The sequence below is a fragment of the Vulpes vulpes genome, chromosome 13 (assembly GCF_048418805.1).
Source record: "Vulpes vulpes isolate BD-2025 chromosome 13, VulVul3, whole genome shotgun sequence".
Lineage (NCBI taxonomy): Eukaryota > Metazoa > Chordata > Mammalia > Carnivora > Canidae > Vulpes > Vulpes vulpes.
This window is the reverse complement of record NC_132792.1, coordinates 96015729-96033388: the sequence shown is the minus strand read 5'-3', so window position 1 is coordinate 96033388 and position 17660 is coordinate 96015729. Positions and strand designations below refer to the sequence as shown.

The 17660-nt window shown below is 38.0% G+C and overlaps 1 protein-coding gene across 1 annotated transcript in view; it reads right to left on the bottom strand.

Annotated features, from left to right (window-relative positions):
* TTC39C (tetratricopeptide repeat domain 39C) overlaps positions 1-17660 on the bottom strand; it is a 110995-nt gene that overhangs the window by 64344 nt on the left and 28991 nt on the right. The gene's annotated exons all lie outside the window — the stretch shown is intronic.

Below are 17660 nucleotides of genomic sequence, written 5' to 3'. Positions count from 1 at the left end.
AATTCAAAAGATAAGGAATATAAACTTTCCACTTCAAATTTACAACCAGAACAAAATCTAAATCTCTATAAATTGTGCTAAAAGAGAAAACAAATGGTAATTGCCTTCTTAAAGAAAAATAACTTTACTGATTTTTTAATTATGTAGATAGCATATGGTCATCCTAAAAAAGGAAAGAATAATGCATTTAGTCAATCCCCTACGGAAATTTAGTTTCGGTCCAAAGGGAGTGTGTGTTTGGGGGTGGAAGTGGGGAGGACATGCACATTTATATGTATATGTACATATACACATATATCCAATGTGTGTATCAGATGAGCATCTTTGTCCATATATCTCTTCAGACAAGTCCAAATACGTTCTTGGGATAAATTGCTAGAGATGGCATTCCTGAGTCAAACAGTATGCACATCCATTTTCATCTTGGAGGCAGAGGGGAGGGAGGGAGAGAGAGAAAGAGAGTAGAGGGAGTAGGGAAGGAGAAGACGCAGTAAGGAACCTGATTTATTTGGAATATTAGCTTTTTGCTACATTTTTCCCCATCTATTTAGTACTTACTCAAATTCTACAATGAATAATAATTTGTTTACCCTCACCTAATAAGGATATTAAACTAACAAGAAAAAAAGCAGGAAGATCAACTCATTAGTGAGGAATGCCCTGCTAGCATTCACGTCCATAAGCAGGCTGAAGCAGGGCATCCAGAGAACACTGTGGAGTCAGCCATCCCTCCTCTGCAGCAGAGCAGATGGCAATCTTCCCAGCCCGCAGCTCTGCATGGACATACCATGACAGCCTCTCAACCTAATTTGGTTTGCCTATACTGTCCCCTCTAGGATGTCATTTTCTGCCTCTTATTCCTTATCATGCCTTACACACAACAGGCATTCAACAATTATGAATCAGTGAAGGAATGAAAGACAGAGAACCCTGCCTTTCAGGAACATTTTAATTAAGCCCTGACGAGTATGGCTTTTCCCCTTTCCTTGCTTATATGTTAGCTACTTGGTCATCTGAAAAATGAAAGCAGCTGAAACCAGGGCCTGGTGTTGCTATATGTGCTTCTTGTTCTTGACTAAAATTAGGTTTCTGAGAGCCAAGGCTATTATTTATTCATGGTATCCTAGCCTCACTCTCAGTACTTCACATAGGTGAAAAAACAGCCCAGTGGGAACCCTCTTCCCTCTCCGATGTACAGTCTCTGCAAACTCCACAGCATCTGGTACATTAGACAGTGTACGTGGTATAATAAACCGATCAATAAACACACACTCGCTCATATGCTGCACAAAGACCTGGTGTTTTAAGAATTTAACAAGTTTCACTTGACTTTTTAAGCCTATGTTAATTTATCTCATCTTGATTATTTTGGCCCACAGATGTGTTTCTACATAAAACTTACTCATTTTGGAGATGTTCCCAAAGAATACAAGTATTACTTTAAAGCTGAAGCTAAGAAAAGAGAAGGAAAAGGCTCCTAGCTCACCTCAATATGCTCATATTGGGAACCAATAAATGATGAACCAAACAGGAGGGCAGTGAGGGTATTATGTAAAGACTGAATATAAAGGTAAGCATTAGAACCAAAATGCAGGGGATCCCTGGGTGGCTCAGTGGTTTGGAGCCTGCCTTTGGCCCAGGGCGTGATCCTGGAGTCCTGGGATCGATCCTGGAGTCCTGGGATCAGGCTTCCTGCGTGGAGCCTGCTTCTCCCTCTGCCTGTGTCTCTGCCTCTGTCTCTCATGAATAAATAAATAAAATCTTAAAAAAAAAAAAGAACTAAAATGCAAAGCTTCCTAAATACTAGAAGACATAAAAGTGAACAGAGGTGAGGACAAGCAAAATTTATTAGATGGTATAAACCTCCCTTATTTAAAAGAAGGAAGGAGGGATCCCTGGGTGGTGCAGCGGTTTAGCGCCTGCCTTTGGCCCAGGGTGCGATCCTGGAGACCCGGGATCGAATCCCACATCGGGCTCCCGGTGCATGGAGCCTGCTTCTCCCTCTGCCTATGTCTCTGCCTCTCTCTCTCTCTCTCTCTCTCTCTCTCTCTCTGTGTGTGTGTGTGTGTGTGTGTATGTGTGTGACTACCATAAATAAATAAAAAAAATTTAAAAAAATAAATAAAAGAAGGAAGGATATATATATATATATATATATATATAAAGATACATACAATTTGCTAATTTTGAAAAAAAAGTTGGAATAACCTATGCATTTAAAAAAAAAAAAAGGATACCTAACAAGGTGAGATAAGGAATAGAGAAGAAGAAACAAGGATAGAAACAAAGCTTTTTAGTACTTTGTTTTGTAGTTTAGACTTCGGAACTATGTAAATATTGCCCATAATATCAAATTTTAATAATGCGACCCCTAAAATGTAAAATTAATGCAAATCCAGCTGGTAAAATAACCACACAGAACTATTCCAAGTGACATTACAACATAATAATCTGACAGTGCATTTTTATTATGAAATACCCTTAAAAACAGACCGTAGAAGATGGCAAAAAATTTGTTTTCAGTAATCATATTCTCACCAGTCAACTTGGTATTGTCATCCTAAGGCTGCTGGGGATGTAGTTTGTGATAAAGCAACGCATAGGTATGTTGGTGTTTGTTAGGACTCAGGGCTTTGTGCATCGGAAAAAGAATGAAGTTAATTAAAAATCCTATAGTCTAGAATATGAACTTACTGGTTTTATCTCTAAAAAAATACATATTTTCTGTCTACTGAAAAAGCCTAGAAATAACACCACCAGTAGCACTGAGCATGCCCAGCACCCTCTCTAATACATTAGGTAAAAGAGACTGGCTTCTTGAAGAAATGGCTGATTCCAGGTCAAGGGTAAGAAATGTTCAAGAGGAGCATGGAATATAGCAGAAAGCAAGGAAGCTTAAAAATTATATTAGGTTCTTAAAGATATTCCCACTATGCAAACATGGAACAATCTAATCCCTTATGAGGGTAAAAACAGCAATGGATTGAAACCTCAAATAAGATTAAACTCTAAATTCATAATGGTACTCTTAATTAAAAAAAAAACAAAAAAAAAAACACCTCCCTGTTTGCATATGGAAGATCCTAAGGAACCAACTCATTGTTTTGGAAACTGATTTTAACAAAAGAGAAGAAATAACCATTTACCCTGTCTTTTCTCTAAGGACTCAGATTAATGAATTAGTTGGGTGGGAGGGCAGTCTTTTTACATAAATATCCTGGGATAATAAATGAGAAGCAAAGATAGAATCAATGTTTCATTTTGCAGCTCCTAATGGAGTAATGGATATGGGCACTGACCATAGAGAGAAAGGAACATATTAAATACCACCATGCTGATATAATCAGCAATATCCAAGCTATGGGATACCACAGAACAAAAATCTTAGACTCACCAGCAACACTAAAAAAAGTATATGGGGGGATAAAAGAACTGAAAAAGAATTTCTGAAATAAAAGGTATAAAATACAACAGACACTTAAAGACACAGACACATCAAACTATATACATATATACACACATACACACATAAACACATATATACAAACCAGTAACAATTACAATATGAAACAAAAATCACAATAGCACCAAATCACTAATTATCTAAGGATGCATCTAACAAAGATGTGTAATACTGCTGCACTGAAAACTCAAAACATTACTAAAAAAATAAAATAAAATAAAAGACCAGGGTTTCTTAACACTTTGGGTCAGATATTTTTTTCTCATGGGGGCTGTCCTATGAGTTGTAGGATGTTGGGCAGCATCCCTATCCTCTATCTATAAGATGCCAGTAGCACATGCCACTCTTCCACCACAGATGTGACAACAAAAATGTCTCCAGACACTGTCAAATATCCTCTGGGGGCAAATCAACCTGAACTGAAAACCACTAATTTCAATACAGAGATATACAATTTTTATGGGTTGGAATTCAGTATTGTTAATTTCATTTAAACTGAACTGTAACTTCAATGCAATCCAAAGCAAAATCTGTGTGTGTGTGTGTGTGTGTGTGTGTGTGTGTGTATTGAAAAGTTGATTCTAAAATCTACATGGGAAAGAAAAAACAAAATGGCCAAATCAAATGTGAGGAACAATGACAAAGCTGGATACCTGAGATCAAAACTTAATTAAGAATTTCTGTTCACCCATTAGAGATTTAAAAAGACAAATCACAGACTAAGAGAAAAAAATTAAATACACTTATCCAACAAAAAGCACATCCTCAGAATATATAAAGAATTCCCATGAATCAGTAAAAAATGACTACCCTGGCAAAAGTCTTTAATAGGCATGACACAAAAGAGTTTATCTTAAAGTCAACAAGGTAATTATTAAAAAGTGCTGAAAAGGAAACACTTTGTTTATCAGGGAAATACAAAGTAAAGCCACAGTGAGATACCACTACTCTCCCATCAGCTTGGCCATACTTGCAAGGACTAACAATATCAAGCGTTAATGAGAATGTAAAATAACTAGCACTCTCCTATGTGGCCCTGCAATACCTATGAAAGCTCAACATGTGCTTACCCTGTGATCCAGTAACTGCGCTGCTCAGTATATATATATGCACACACAACAGAACTGAATTAGTATGCCCTCAAAAGATATGTATGGCAGGTTAATAGTATTCATAATAGCCTCAAACTGGAACCAGCAGAATGGATCGAATAATTACAGTATATTCATTCAACGAAATAGAGTAGTTCACAGCTACAAGGAAGGACAGACTACTGCTGAATAAAACAACATGAATCAATTCCATAGACAATGTTGAGTGAAGAAAGCCAGACACAAAAGAGCATATGATTCCATTGATATAAAGTTCATAACCACTGTCCTGACTTCTGTCGTCAGAGGGGTGATTACTGACTGAGTAGGAGCCCTGCAATGCTGGAAAGATCCTATAACTTTATCTGGGCTTAAGTAGTTACTTAAGTAGTAGTGATGTTCATAAATGTATGCACTCTTCAGTGTATGTAAGCTTTTCCTCATGAAAAAGAAAAAAAAAAGCAAAAAATCAGATAAATGATCATCGAAGGCATTTGATTATATCAGTGAATTATTAATTTATTAGGTATGGCTACATTTAAAAAATATTTTTAGAGATGCATACGAAAGTATTTATGGGTGAAATGATGACTGGGATTTGCCTCAAATACAAATTGAGGTAAGAGTATTAAAAGAGAGCTGAAGTATGACTGGCCATGACTTAAGGCTGGCATACAGAAACATGAGACTTGATTATACTATTTTATGTACCTAAGAGGATGTAGGATATTTTTAAAAGAAAAAGTTAAAAAGCAAACACAAATCAAAATCTTCTGCAAAAGAGGTCTTTTGGAATCCTGTTTGGTTTTTTTTTAAGATTTTTATTTATTTATTTGAGTGACAGCATGAACTGGGGTTGGGGGAGCCAGAGGGAGAAGACGACTCCTCGCTGAACAGGGAGCCTGACATGGGGCTTGATCCCCAGTCTCTGAGATCATGACCTGAGTCGAAGGCAGACTTAACTTTCTGAGCCACCCAGGCGCCCCTGGAATCTTTTTTGATGAGAAGTCTTCTTACGGTCATTGCCATTGTTTGCTTTCTGAAAATGAACCACCAGTATTAATAAAATGGCTCTAGATTTTTCTCTCTGTATATGGAGTCTCCCAAAGACAGAAACCTGTTGCAAATACCAAGGAATAACTGATCATCTTTCCCTCAATTCATCAACACTGCCAAAGTTTAAAAAACATTTATCTAGAATATTAAAACCTGAATCGATGAAAATTTTATTTTCTGAAACATAGTGGAAGAAAATGTATGCATTTGACTTTTTTTTTTTTTAAGATTTTATCCATTTATTCATGAGAATACACAGAGAAGAGAGAGAGAGAGGCAGAGACACAGACAGAGGGAGAAGCAGGCTCCATGCAGGGAGCCCAACGGGGGACTCGATCCTGGGTCTCCAGGATCACGTCCTGGGCTGAAGGCGGCACCAAACCGCTGAGCCACCTATGCATTTGACTTTTAAAGAAATCTTTTTTCCATTAAATAAATGGGTATAATTACTTTGTCAGTCCATAACTGAATATGCTTTTTCAAATGTGGTTTTAATCTCCTAAAATAGTGGCAAATGATTGGAATTTAAAAAAAAATTTTTTTTGTGAAAATGTTTTTTATTTACATGATGTTGGGAAGCCTGGGTGGCTCAGCGGTTGAGCATCTGCCTTCAGCTCAGGGTGTGCTCCTGGAGTCCCAGGATCGAGTCCTGCATTGGGGGCTCCCTGGATGGAGCCTGCTTCTCTCTCTGCCTATGTCTCTGCCTCTCTCTCTCTCTCTCTCTCTCTCATAAATAAATAAAATCTTTAAAAAAAATATTTACGTGATGTTGAGTTCTTAGATGAATTCTCCAAAATGACTTTTCTTCCCTTCAAACGTGCAGGGAGATTTATTTGACTTTTAGGTTTTTTGTTGTTGTTGTTTTGTTTTTTTGGTTTTTTTAAAGGCAATCCAGGGCCACCTGAAACTAATAAGCCATGACAATCATCTTCATCTTTCACTGCATCCCCAAGAGCCCAGATTTGAGGGTCAAAGAAATAATCACATAAATTCACTCCCTGCTGCTTTTTAAGGCAGCTGTGCCTTTTCTGTGACCCAGGCTGCTCATGTGACCCACGCTGTTTTAAAAAAATCACAGTTCCTTGGAGCAGCTGGGTGGCTGGGTTAGGTTAAGTGTCTGACCCTTGATTTTGGCTCACGTCATGAGATCAAGCCCCACATCTTTCTTCCTCTCCCTCTGTCCTTCCCCTTCTCTTCTCTTAAAAAAAAAAAAAAAAAAAAAAAAAAAAAAAAAAAAACACAGTTCTAGAGGACAATATGAGCAATTAAGTTACTGAATGCTTCTATAGATGCCGCTCTCCTTGCCTTCAGAAACAAAACTTTTGCTAATAAAACAAGTAATATCTTTTGTTCTGTTTTGTGTCTTCATGGGCTCTAAGGGAACTAAACTCGTTCAGTACTGCATTTTTCTCTCTCAAAGTAAATAGTATAGTGCCAACAGAAGGAAAAAGCTGAGTACATAATGCCATTCATTGCAGCATTATCCAGGGTAGGGAAAGTGTAAGTTTAAAAAACTGTCTACAAAGGGGAAAAGCTTCATGACATTGGATCTGGAAATGATTTCTTGGATATGACCCCAAAGGCACAGGCAACAAAAAGTAAAAAATAAATTGGACTATATCAAAATAAAAACTGTACATCAAAGGACATAATCAACAGTGAAAAGGCACTGCAATCCACAGAACTGGAGAAAATATTTGCAAATTATCTACCTAGTAAGGGGTTAATGTCCACACTATGTAAGTAAGTCTTATGACTCAACACAAAAAACAAGTCAATTAAAAGTGGACAAAAGACAGTTCTCCAAAAAAGATATACAAATAATAAATACATGAAAAGATGCTCAGTATCACTGATCATTTGGAAAATGAAAATCAAAGCCGGGATGAAATACCACCTTACACCCATTATGTGGGCTATTATGAAAGGAAAGAGAGAAAATGAATGGGTTAATGAGGACATGGACACTGCTGCACAAGGAAACCCTTGTGCACTGCTGGTGGGGATATAAAATTGTGCAGCCACTATGGAAAACAGAATGGCAGTTCCTTAAAATATCACAAATGAAATTACCCTATGGCCCAGCCCAAAAGAACTGAAATCAGGAACTCAGATGTTTGTATACCCTGTGTTCTCGCAGCATTATTCACAATAATCAAGAGGTAGAAGCACTAAGGCAGATGAATGGGTAAACAAAATGTACACAAAATATGGTATATCCATACAATGGAATATTATTCAGCCTAAAAAGGGAAGGAAACTCTGGGGCATCTGAGTGGCTCAGTTAGTTAAGCATCTGCCTTTGGTTCAAGGTTGTGATCCTAGGATTGAGTCCCACATCGGACTCCCTGCTCAGTGGGGATGCTGCTCCTGCTCTCTCTCTCTGGTTCGCTCTCTCAAATAAATAAATAAAACCTTAAAAAAAAAAAAAAGGAAGGTAACTCTGACTCATGCTGCAACATAGATGAGGCCTGAGGATGTTATGCTACATGAAATAGGGCAGTTATAATAAAGTACTGTATGACTCTACTCATATGAGGTACCTACAGTAATCAAATTGAGAGAGAAGAATGGTGGTTGCCAGGGACTGGGGGCAGGGAGGAATGAGGAGTTGTTTAACGGGTACAGGGTTTCAGTTTTTGTAAGATGAAGAGTTCCGGAGATGGATCAAACCACAATGTCAATGTATTTAACTAAATGGCACACTTAAAAGTGGTTTAAATGGAAAATATTATGTATATTTTATCACAATCAAAAAATTTCTGAAAATGGACAGAAAGCTTGCAGTAGAATAACCTAGAAAAAAACGGCTATGACAGAATGTGATGTAAAAACAAAAGTTCCATGTACACTATGTTCCAACACATAGAGACAATCAAAAAATGAAAATACTTGTTGTGGGAGAGGGCAATAAGATCAATGGTGATTTTATTCAATGATAAGTATATGTATGTGGGCGGATAAACAATCACGATTAAGCTGCAGTAATCATGTTTCAATAACGTCATTGAGGACATTCTCCCTACATTTAGATACCTTTTAGAGGGAAAAAACTGCATCATTTAGGTCAATTTACTTGTTCTAAATACTTCATGATTCAGTTGTTGCTTTGATACAATTTCTCAACAGAATATACCATCCAGCCAACCAAACAGAATAATGGGGCGATTCAAGAGCAAAAGAGACAAAGCTGCTTGTGTGGGAGTGAGTTATTCACGGAGTGGCAGGCTGTAGCCCAGCTCTGCCCAGCTGTGGCCCAGGGTGCTGTTCGCATGGGGCCAGGAGACAAACGGTCACAAATGGAGAGAGAGATGCTTATAGGAGGTTACTTCCCAAAACAGTCTCTGATTGTTTTCCAGAAATGAATGCAAATGATTTAGAGACTGCTTTTTATAGTATCTATATAAGTAAGATTTTTAAACACATCCTCTCCAAAATATTAAAAAGAAAGATGCAGCAGCAAGCAAGCCAATAGGCCAAATGGAATCACAGGGTTTCTTGCTTTTAGAATTATTTTATTGCTTTTTTTTTTTTCATTTTTAACAGTGAAATCTTCCCTCTATCATGCTGACTCCTCCCACCCGGCCAAGAAAAATAGATAAATAAACTCCTTATTATAAGGCCTTCTGACAAAAGCAGAGTTAAAAACTAAAATATGCTGAAATCAATACAAAATAGATAAAGCCTCGAACTGTTTAAATTTCATAGGACACTGGCCATCTGAATATGGAACTCATAACTTGTACTTGTGTCCCCTGGACTATTCTCGCAATTTCACTGTCCTGTGTTTTCAAGTCCTCTTTTGAGTACACTGTATTAACAATCAACAGAGAAGATTAATTTGGCTCCTCTGCAATGAACTATGTTTTCCTAATAGACTGTACTTTTTTAAAAAAGATTATTTATTTATTTATGTGATAGAGAGACCACAAGCAGGGGGAGTGGCAGGCAGAGGTAGAGGGAGAAGTAGAATCCCCACTGAGCAGGGAGCCTGATGCAGGGCTGGATCCCAGGACCCTGGAATCATGACCTGAGCCGGAGGCCCCTTAACCGACTGAGCCACTCAGATACCCCTGAATTTACTTTTTGACACCATTTAGAAATAAGAAACCATGATGGTGAGCTAGCTGAAGGGCTTGGTCTTCATCTAAAGATGCTACAGCAACAAGAGAGAAAGGAGTGCCTGGCCTGCCAGGGCCAAAGATCAGGACGGTTTTTATCACTCGCCATTAACTAAAGAAACTGAAGATTCATCTCCACGCCTACCATGACAGCAACGAGGAACAGCAACATTTCCAACCCCTTGTTCTTGTTGCATTTATTCAACAAGTGTGCATGAGAGTACCTCTTCCCTGTGCAGAAAAGGGAATGGTGCCTCTGTAGCGATGAGGGAAAAGCTCTAGCCCATGAATCCAGGAAGGAAAATACATTCTTCCCTCAGGTGGCAGCTGAGGAAAATAGAGGTAAAAAAGTACATTTGAAAGGTTTTTCTTGACAGGATTTATAATAGTTATTAAGCACACTTTTCAAAATGAATAACCAAATTGATTCTGAAAGTATCTTAGTTAAAAAAGTCCTACAAAAGGTTCCTTCATGTATGACACAAGGCATCCCTAGAGGTCTCATATACGAATGGAGAGCACGGGTAAACGTTCCCTTTTGAAGCTTGTTATGAATCAGACTATAATATAAAAATAAATATCTGTTGGGGCGCCTGGGTGGCTCAGTCAGTTAAGCATCTGGCTCTTGATTCAGCTCAGGTCATGATCTCAGGGTTGTGAGATCGAGCCCCAGGTCAAGCTCCATGCTGGGTGCAGAGTCTGCTTGGGATACTCTCTCTCCCTCACTCTCTCCCCTTCCCTCCTCCAGGCCCTTGGGCTCATGCTTGCTGTCTTAAAAAAAAAAAATTCATTATCTGTCATTTTTTTGAAAGTTCAGTCACTTCCATAGGAATAGCAGTGGATCTATCCCATTTACTTTTCATCCTCCAGGCCTATGTACCTCACTGCTCCACAACTCCTAAGTCTCTAAGATAAATTTCCTATTTTAAAGCAGCTTCCTGGAACGTATAGCTGACTGAGCCTGTTCAGTGAGGGGTTAAACTGTCAATCCTATCCAAGTCAAACAATTATGAGAGTGATTAAGAAATCAGGCCCAACCATAAACTATACAATTTACTATCAAAGTCAAAGAAATAATAGATGGCTTTCATGTCAGTCCTTTCATTCTTCAACAAATTTAGATTTAAGAGAAAGCCATAAATTGTATTTATTTTTAAAGATTTTATTTGCAAAAGAGCAAGAGCAAGAGAGCACAAGCAGGAGGAGGGGCAGAGGGAAAGGGAGAAGCAGACTCTCCACTAGGCAGGGAGCCCGATGTGGGGCTTGATCCTAGGACGTTGGGATCCTGACCTGAACCAAAAGCAGATGCTTAACCGACTGAGGCACCCAGGCACCCCCATAAATTTTTTAAAACAAAAATGTTTTTTAAAAGGATAATTTTAAAATCATGCACCAGAGTCTTAATTAGATAATGTTCTGCAGTTTAAAAGAAAGTAAACAAGAAGTGATGTCTTTAACACATAGGGCTGAAAAATTCTAACAAATCTACTTTTGTTTCATTCATCCACTCAAAATATACTCATTGCACACCAAATATACAGTAGGCACTGTGCTATGCAGTGAAGAAACAAAGATGAATGAGAACACGCAGGCTGTTCAAGGAACCTAAAAAGTCCAGTTTGGAAGCTGCTGAAAACATTCCAGTAATAATAAATGGTGCTAGAAAGTGGGCAGATGGGTGCTGCTTTTACACAAAGCCATCCTTTGTCACCCTATTTTTCGTGGATGAATGAGGCTCCCTCTAACACTGTATTTGATGACATCTAAAAGAAGCTACTTGCCATTTTCATTTCCTCTTCTCTAGTGTTTTTAGAAAGGACATATTAATAAACTCCAATCACCCTCTTCCACATCTCTATAATTCTCTGCAGAGAAAGATTTGGTATTTGCCCTGTTATTTGTCTGCATAAATGTAAGCCCCGAGAGTGGGAATACCATCTCTGCATGTGTACCTGTCCGGACCACACAGACAGAACCTGGCACACAGACAGGCCCCCAGTATAAATCTGTTTAACAGACCAACCATCTCCTGCAGAATCCATGCTTCACAACATTTCATCTAATGGACGTTTCTCCCCAGTTTCCAAAAAATTACCATACATAAGGCTGTCCTCAACCTGAGCCCATCAAAACCACTTTCACTAACAAAAAATACATGTGCCTGCTTCCTTTACCAGAAAGGAGCAGTGGGGGAATTTCATGGAAAGCCTCTATTCTTACTCTTCAAACACAGTTCAAAGCATGATCCTTGGGGAACTTTCTATCTAAAAGACAGCGTGTGTCTGAAAACGATGATCACAGTCACTTAGTTTATGGCCGAGCGTGTTTGTCTTCTGCTCAGACTTGCATTATGGTAGGGCCTCTCTTCTTGGAGATATGGGAGCCTGAAGTGCACCACCCGCTGGCCACTGGGACACTGCGCTTCTGGTGAGGGACACTTCTAGACCAGGAGGATGCCAGTCCCCAGCAATGTCTGCACTCACAGCCACTGGAGTGTCTGTGTACTTTTGTAACAGGATGCAGCCTTGCCTCTTACCAGAAAATGACTTTGTAATCTACCAGCTGGTGTCAAGAAGCCATGAAAGAGTACTGAAAGCAGTGTAGCCATCAGCTTATGGCAAGCATGGGAGGGCTTGGGGGTAGGAGGCAGGTTGAGACTCAGTCTCCACCTCACATGGAGACAAAATACACAGGGTCTTGGTCATTTCCTACACCTTGATGTCCTAATTATCTACAAACACAGGATTCATAAGCCACTGTATCCAGCACTCTGAAAAAAGCAACTAGGTCCTAGATCTTTACGTCCAATGGACAACTGTTCTGATGGATACATTTTTAGATATATGTACATTAAGAACGCATCTCCTGCATATGTCAAGATGCCCCTCAAAGCCACTGAACTTATTTAAAATATAAATAGCTCTTATAAGTGCATGGAAAAAAACGGACTTCGCTTTTTAGGCTTGTCTCTGGTATCTCGCAAAGGAAATGCTAGCAGATTCAAGGGTATGCCTCTGGACTTGGGGTAGAGGGAGATTTGGGGAACATCTACAAAAGAGAAATGGTGAGCAGGGCAGAGGACATGGAGGGCCTGGCTGGGTCGGAGGCTGGGGAGCCTGAGCTCAGATTGCTGAGTGCCACCTCTCACAGAGCCCCAAATGGTGGCCCGGCACCCAGCCAGCAAAGCCTGTGATGACGAAGAGAAGGAAAGCCTGCAAAAGGGAAAAAAAAAGCCAAATAAAAGGCAGAGAAACCAGTTTGGCCCTGAGTCCCCATTTTTTAACTTCCAAATGATTTCTTAAACTAGAATTAGTATGACAGACTATTTAGTAAACTGATATTTGTCTTGCTACATGCAAAAGAATGAAACTGGGCCACTTTCTTACACCAGACACAAAAATAAACTCAAAATGGACTGAAGACCTAAATGTAAGACCTGAAACCATAAAACTCCTAGAAGAAAATATAGGCAGTAATCTCCTGGCCTTAGCAATATATTTCTGGCTCTGTCTCTCCAGGCAAAGAAAACAAAAGCAAAAATAAACAAGTGGGCTACACCAAAATAAAAAGCTTTTGCACAGCAAAGAAAACCATCAACAAGAAGGCAACCTACTAAATGGGAGAAGATACTTGCAAAGGCAATATCCAATAAGGGGTTAATAACCAAAATATATAAAGAACTCCTACCATTCAACACCAAAAAAAAAATAATAATAATCCAAATAAAGAATGGGCAGAGCACGTGGGTATTTTTCAAAGAACACACACAGATGGCCAACAGAGACACATGAAAAGATGCTCAAATCACTAATCATTAGGGAAATACAAATCAAAACCAATGCGATCTTACCACACACCAGTCTGAATGGCTAGTAGAGAAAAGAAAAAACAAGTGTTGGTGAAGATGTGTAGAAATGGGAACTGTCATGCGCTGCTGGTGCGAATATAAATTGGTACAGTCACTGTGGAAAACAGTATGATGGTTCCTCAAAAAAATTAAAAAGAGAAATACCATATAACCTAGTAGGTTCCACTTCTTGATATTTACCCAAAGAAAACAAAAACACCAATTCAAAAGTTACATGTACTCCTATATTTACTGCAGTGTTATTTACAAGAGCTCAGATATGGAAGCAACCAACCTACGTGTCTGTCAATAGATGAGTGAACAAAGATGTGGAGCACATGCACACATGTGTGCACACACAGTGAAATATTACTTAGCCATACAAAAGAATGAGATCTTGCCAAGCAATGACCTGGAGAACCCAGAGAGCACTACACTGAGGTAAGTCAGGAAAAAAAAAAAAACATATAATTTCACTTATGCATGGAATCTAAGAAACAAAACAAATGAACAAACAAACAAAAATAAATACAGCGAACAAACTGGTGGTTGCCAGAGGGGAAGGGAGTCATAAGTGAAGGGGATTAAGAGGAAAAAACTAACGAAGAGTTATAAAGTAAGCCACGGGAATAAAAAGTATAGCATTGGAAATATAGCCAATAATATTTATCATATGGTGACAGGTGATAACTATGTTTATCATAGTAAGCATTTCATAATGTATATAATTGTTGAATCTCTATGTTGTACACCTGAAATATAATATTGTATGTCAAATATACTTCAACAAAAGTATTTTGAGACAAACAAAATAAAATAGGTTTCCAATTTTATTTCCTTTTATTACTTTATCCTGTAAAATTTCCAAGTCAAAATACAATGAGAAGGGAAGATTATGTTCTCTTGCCTTGGGCTTTGGCAGACAGGGTTCCCTTGCATGAGTCACTGACCTTCTACTTCTATCCTCACTTAGCTCCTGCACATCTTCCAGGCTCCGGTCCAAAAACTACTGGTTCCAGACCTCCCTTCCTGATCCCTCATATCAAGCTGGAGCCTTCCTCTGGGCTCACACTGCTCCTTGGCCTTCACCCCCAGAGCACTCATGTACTATTATCACTTTTCCCACCTGAATGGTACCCACCCAGCACAGAGTATGGCATCTAGAATGCCCTCGAGGAGTACCTGAATGAATTAATGAGTGGCATGATAAACAAGCAACTAAAAGAAGGCAGAGAAAGTGCTATCTATAGGTTATTAAAGGTAGCCATGTGATAGGTGAGGTGAAATTATGTCTTTTTTATGTTGTAAAGCTATTTTACTCTGTGAAGAAGTTAAACAGTGCCTGGCATATAGCAGTAAAATACAAGTATTTACTGAATGAAGTAAACAAATAATGAATTATTCTAAATATGCAAAAAAATCTTTTCTATGCCTAAGAAATTACTCCTGAAAACAGGATTAATAGTTGTAGTCTCTGGAATATACAAAATGCTTAAAGTGATTTGCTTTTACTGTTAATTCTCATAATATTCTACGACTATATTTCTTGAATTGTTCACTTGTATAGGACTCTGAAAAGTATTTATGGTGGCATTATAAAGGCAGCTTCTTAAACTAGGACTCCTTTTATTACATAATTATAAAATTTGTCTTGAGTTGGCAAACATCTTAAGAACTACATAATTAGGGATTGACATGTTCATGTTATCACTATTTTAAATTTTTAACAATTTAAAATTTAAATAACTACATGTAGAATATATTCTTTTTGAAAAATCACAATAGAAAGTAACAAATCTATTTTTTTCTACACACTTGTAGTCAACCACAGACTAAAAGAATTCCCTGCATTTCAAAGTCCAGTTAAGGAAAAAATGAACTCAAGATGGCAATCACTGATATTTCCCATGAAAATGGTATCTAAGAGATACTGTTATCATTTTTTAATAAACAGGATTACAATACACCAGAAGAAACCAGTAGCTATTCAAAGTTTCACTAAAATGGGGGATCCCTAGGTGGCGCAGAGGTTTGGCACCTGCCTTTGGCCCAGGGCGCGATCCTGGAGGCCCGGGATCGAATCCCACATCGGGCTCCCGGTGCATGGAGCCTGCTTCTCCCTCTGCCTGTGTCTCTGCCTCTCTCTCTCTCTCTCTCTCTCTCTCTCTCTCTGTGACTATCATAAATAAATAAATTTGAAAAAAAAAAAAAAACAAAGTTTCACTAAAATGAATTGCTATTCCAGAAGAATAGAGGTAGAAAAGATTACGTTTTAACAAAAACTCTACATTTAATTCAAATGTTTATCACATCACCCTTTTTAGAACAAGTAACTCAAATCAGAATGGTCTAGGCCTTAAGTTTCTCACTCGTACCAGTATGACTGCCTCCAGGCTATGTGCAGCCTTGCATAAATGAAAAAAGGCAGCAAGTAGAAACACATTTATTTAAGAAGTGAGAAATAGGGTATCTCAGCTGAATTTAACAAAAGCTATTCACATTCACAAATTCGTAAATGCTTAGGCAACTATCAGTATCTTAGAGTTTATCAAGTATTTCAAAAATCAGAACATGATATAACATATTCGGGAGAGTATACATATCAAACTCACTGGCTTATTAGTCTCGCACAAATTTACTAAACTATAAAGCTATATTTATTTCTGTTCCAGGGGAGGCATTATCAGACCACAAAATCATACATATATGTAACAGATAAAACCTATCTACAAGAGATTCTGTTCAATGGAATGAATTTTTTTTTCTGCCAGGTTAAAGTTGTTGTGATGATATTTGGGAAAGCTATCGTGCAGATAAAAACGAACAGGTGATGTATCAAATAAACATGGCTAAATGATTAAGTCAGTGTTCTACTTTGTATTGTTTCCATATCTTCCTATAGTGGTCCTGTCTCCAATAATAGAGCTATTCTATTTTACAAGGATCTGTTAGGATTCCAAATATTAACACCAGGAGGGACTTCCTTCTTTAGCTGTTTTATTAAAAAGTATCAAATATTTCCTGTGAGTCCAGTGTTGAACTATTATGGAAATAGAAAGTGACCCTTTGCTCTAGATTTTCTGAAGAAATGCAGTGTATAAAATATTGACCATTCGCTTTTCTATTAAAATGTGTCTTATTTACCAAAAAAAAAAAAAAAAGGTATCAAATAAAGCTCCATATAAGAAAGAGTTTGTTTGGTTTTCCTGTTTTTGTGATAATACAGACTTTCCCCTCTGCACCATCTGTCTTCCTGCTACAAAAAGAAAGAAGGAAGAGGGGGAAGGTGGGTGGAAGGGAGGGGGGAGATAGGGAAAAAAAATACTGTCAGTCTAAGAATGATACAGATGCCATGATTTCTGAGAAGAAAAAAATAGCATTCAATACACATCAAGGTTGAGTAAGTTGTACAACCATAAAAAACTCACAATTTAAGAAAGGAATTCTGAGCTTAACACATCTTTTTAAACTGCGGGGTTTATTAAGCTGAGGGTATGAGCAGGGCAGTATGAATGTTATGCTAAAGTTCTATGTAATTTTGAAGCTGATATTGAGACATCTAAACATTTCAGTAACAAATATCCATTAAATTTTGTGATATAAAAGTCAAATTATTTAAAGTTAAAAGAAAACACATTCAAATGGATTTTTTTCTGAAGTATGGTGGACCCATTACTTTGCTCGTATGCATTCAAACACACAACATTACAGTGACTGATGGGAATGAAAACTTGCAAACCTTTTGGAAAGTTCTCTTTCAAGAAAATTAAAAATAGGTCTGAGTATCTACCCTATGAAAAATGAAATGCAGAAAAATAATTTTACACAAAGATGTTCACTGTAGCAGTCATCAAAAACCTCCCAAGACACAAAAGTCCAGGGCCAGATGGCTTCCCAGGGGAATTCTATCAAACATTTAAAGAAACAATACCTATTCTACTAAAGCTGTTCAGAAAGATAGAAAGAGATGGAATACTTCCAAATTCGTTCTGTGAGACTAGCATCACCTTAATTCCAAAACCAGACAAAGACCCCACCAAAAAGGAAAATTATAGACCAATATCCCTGATGAACATGGATGC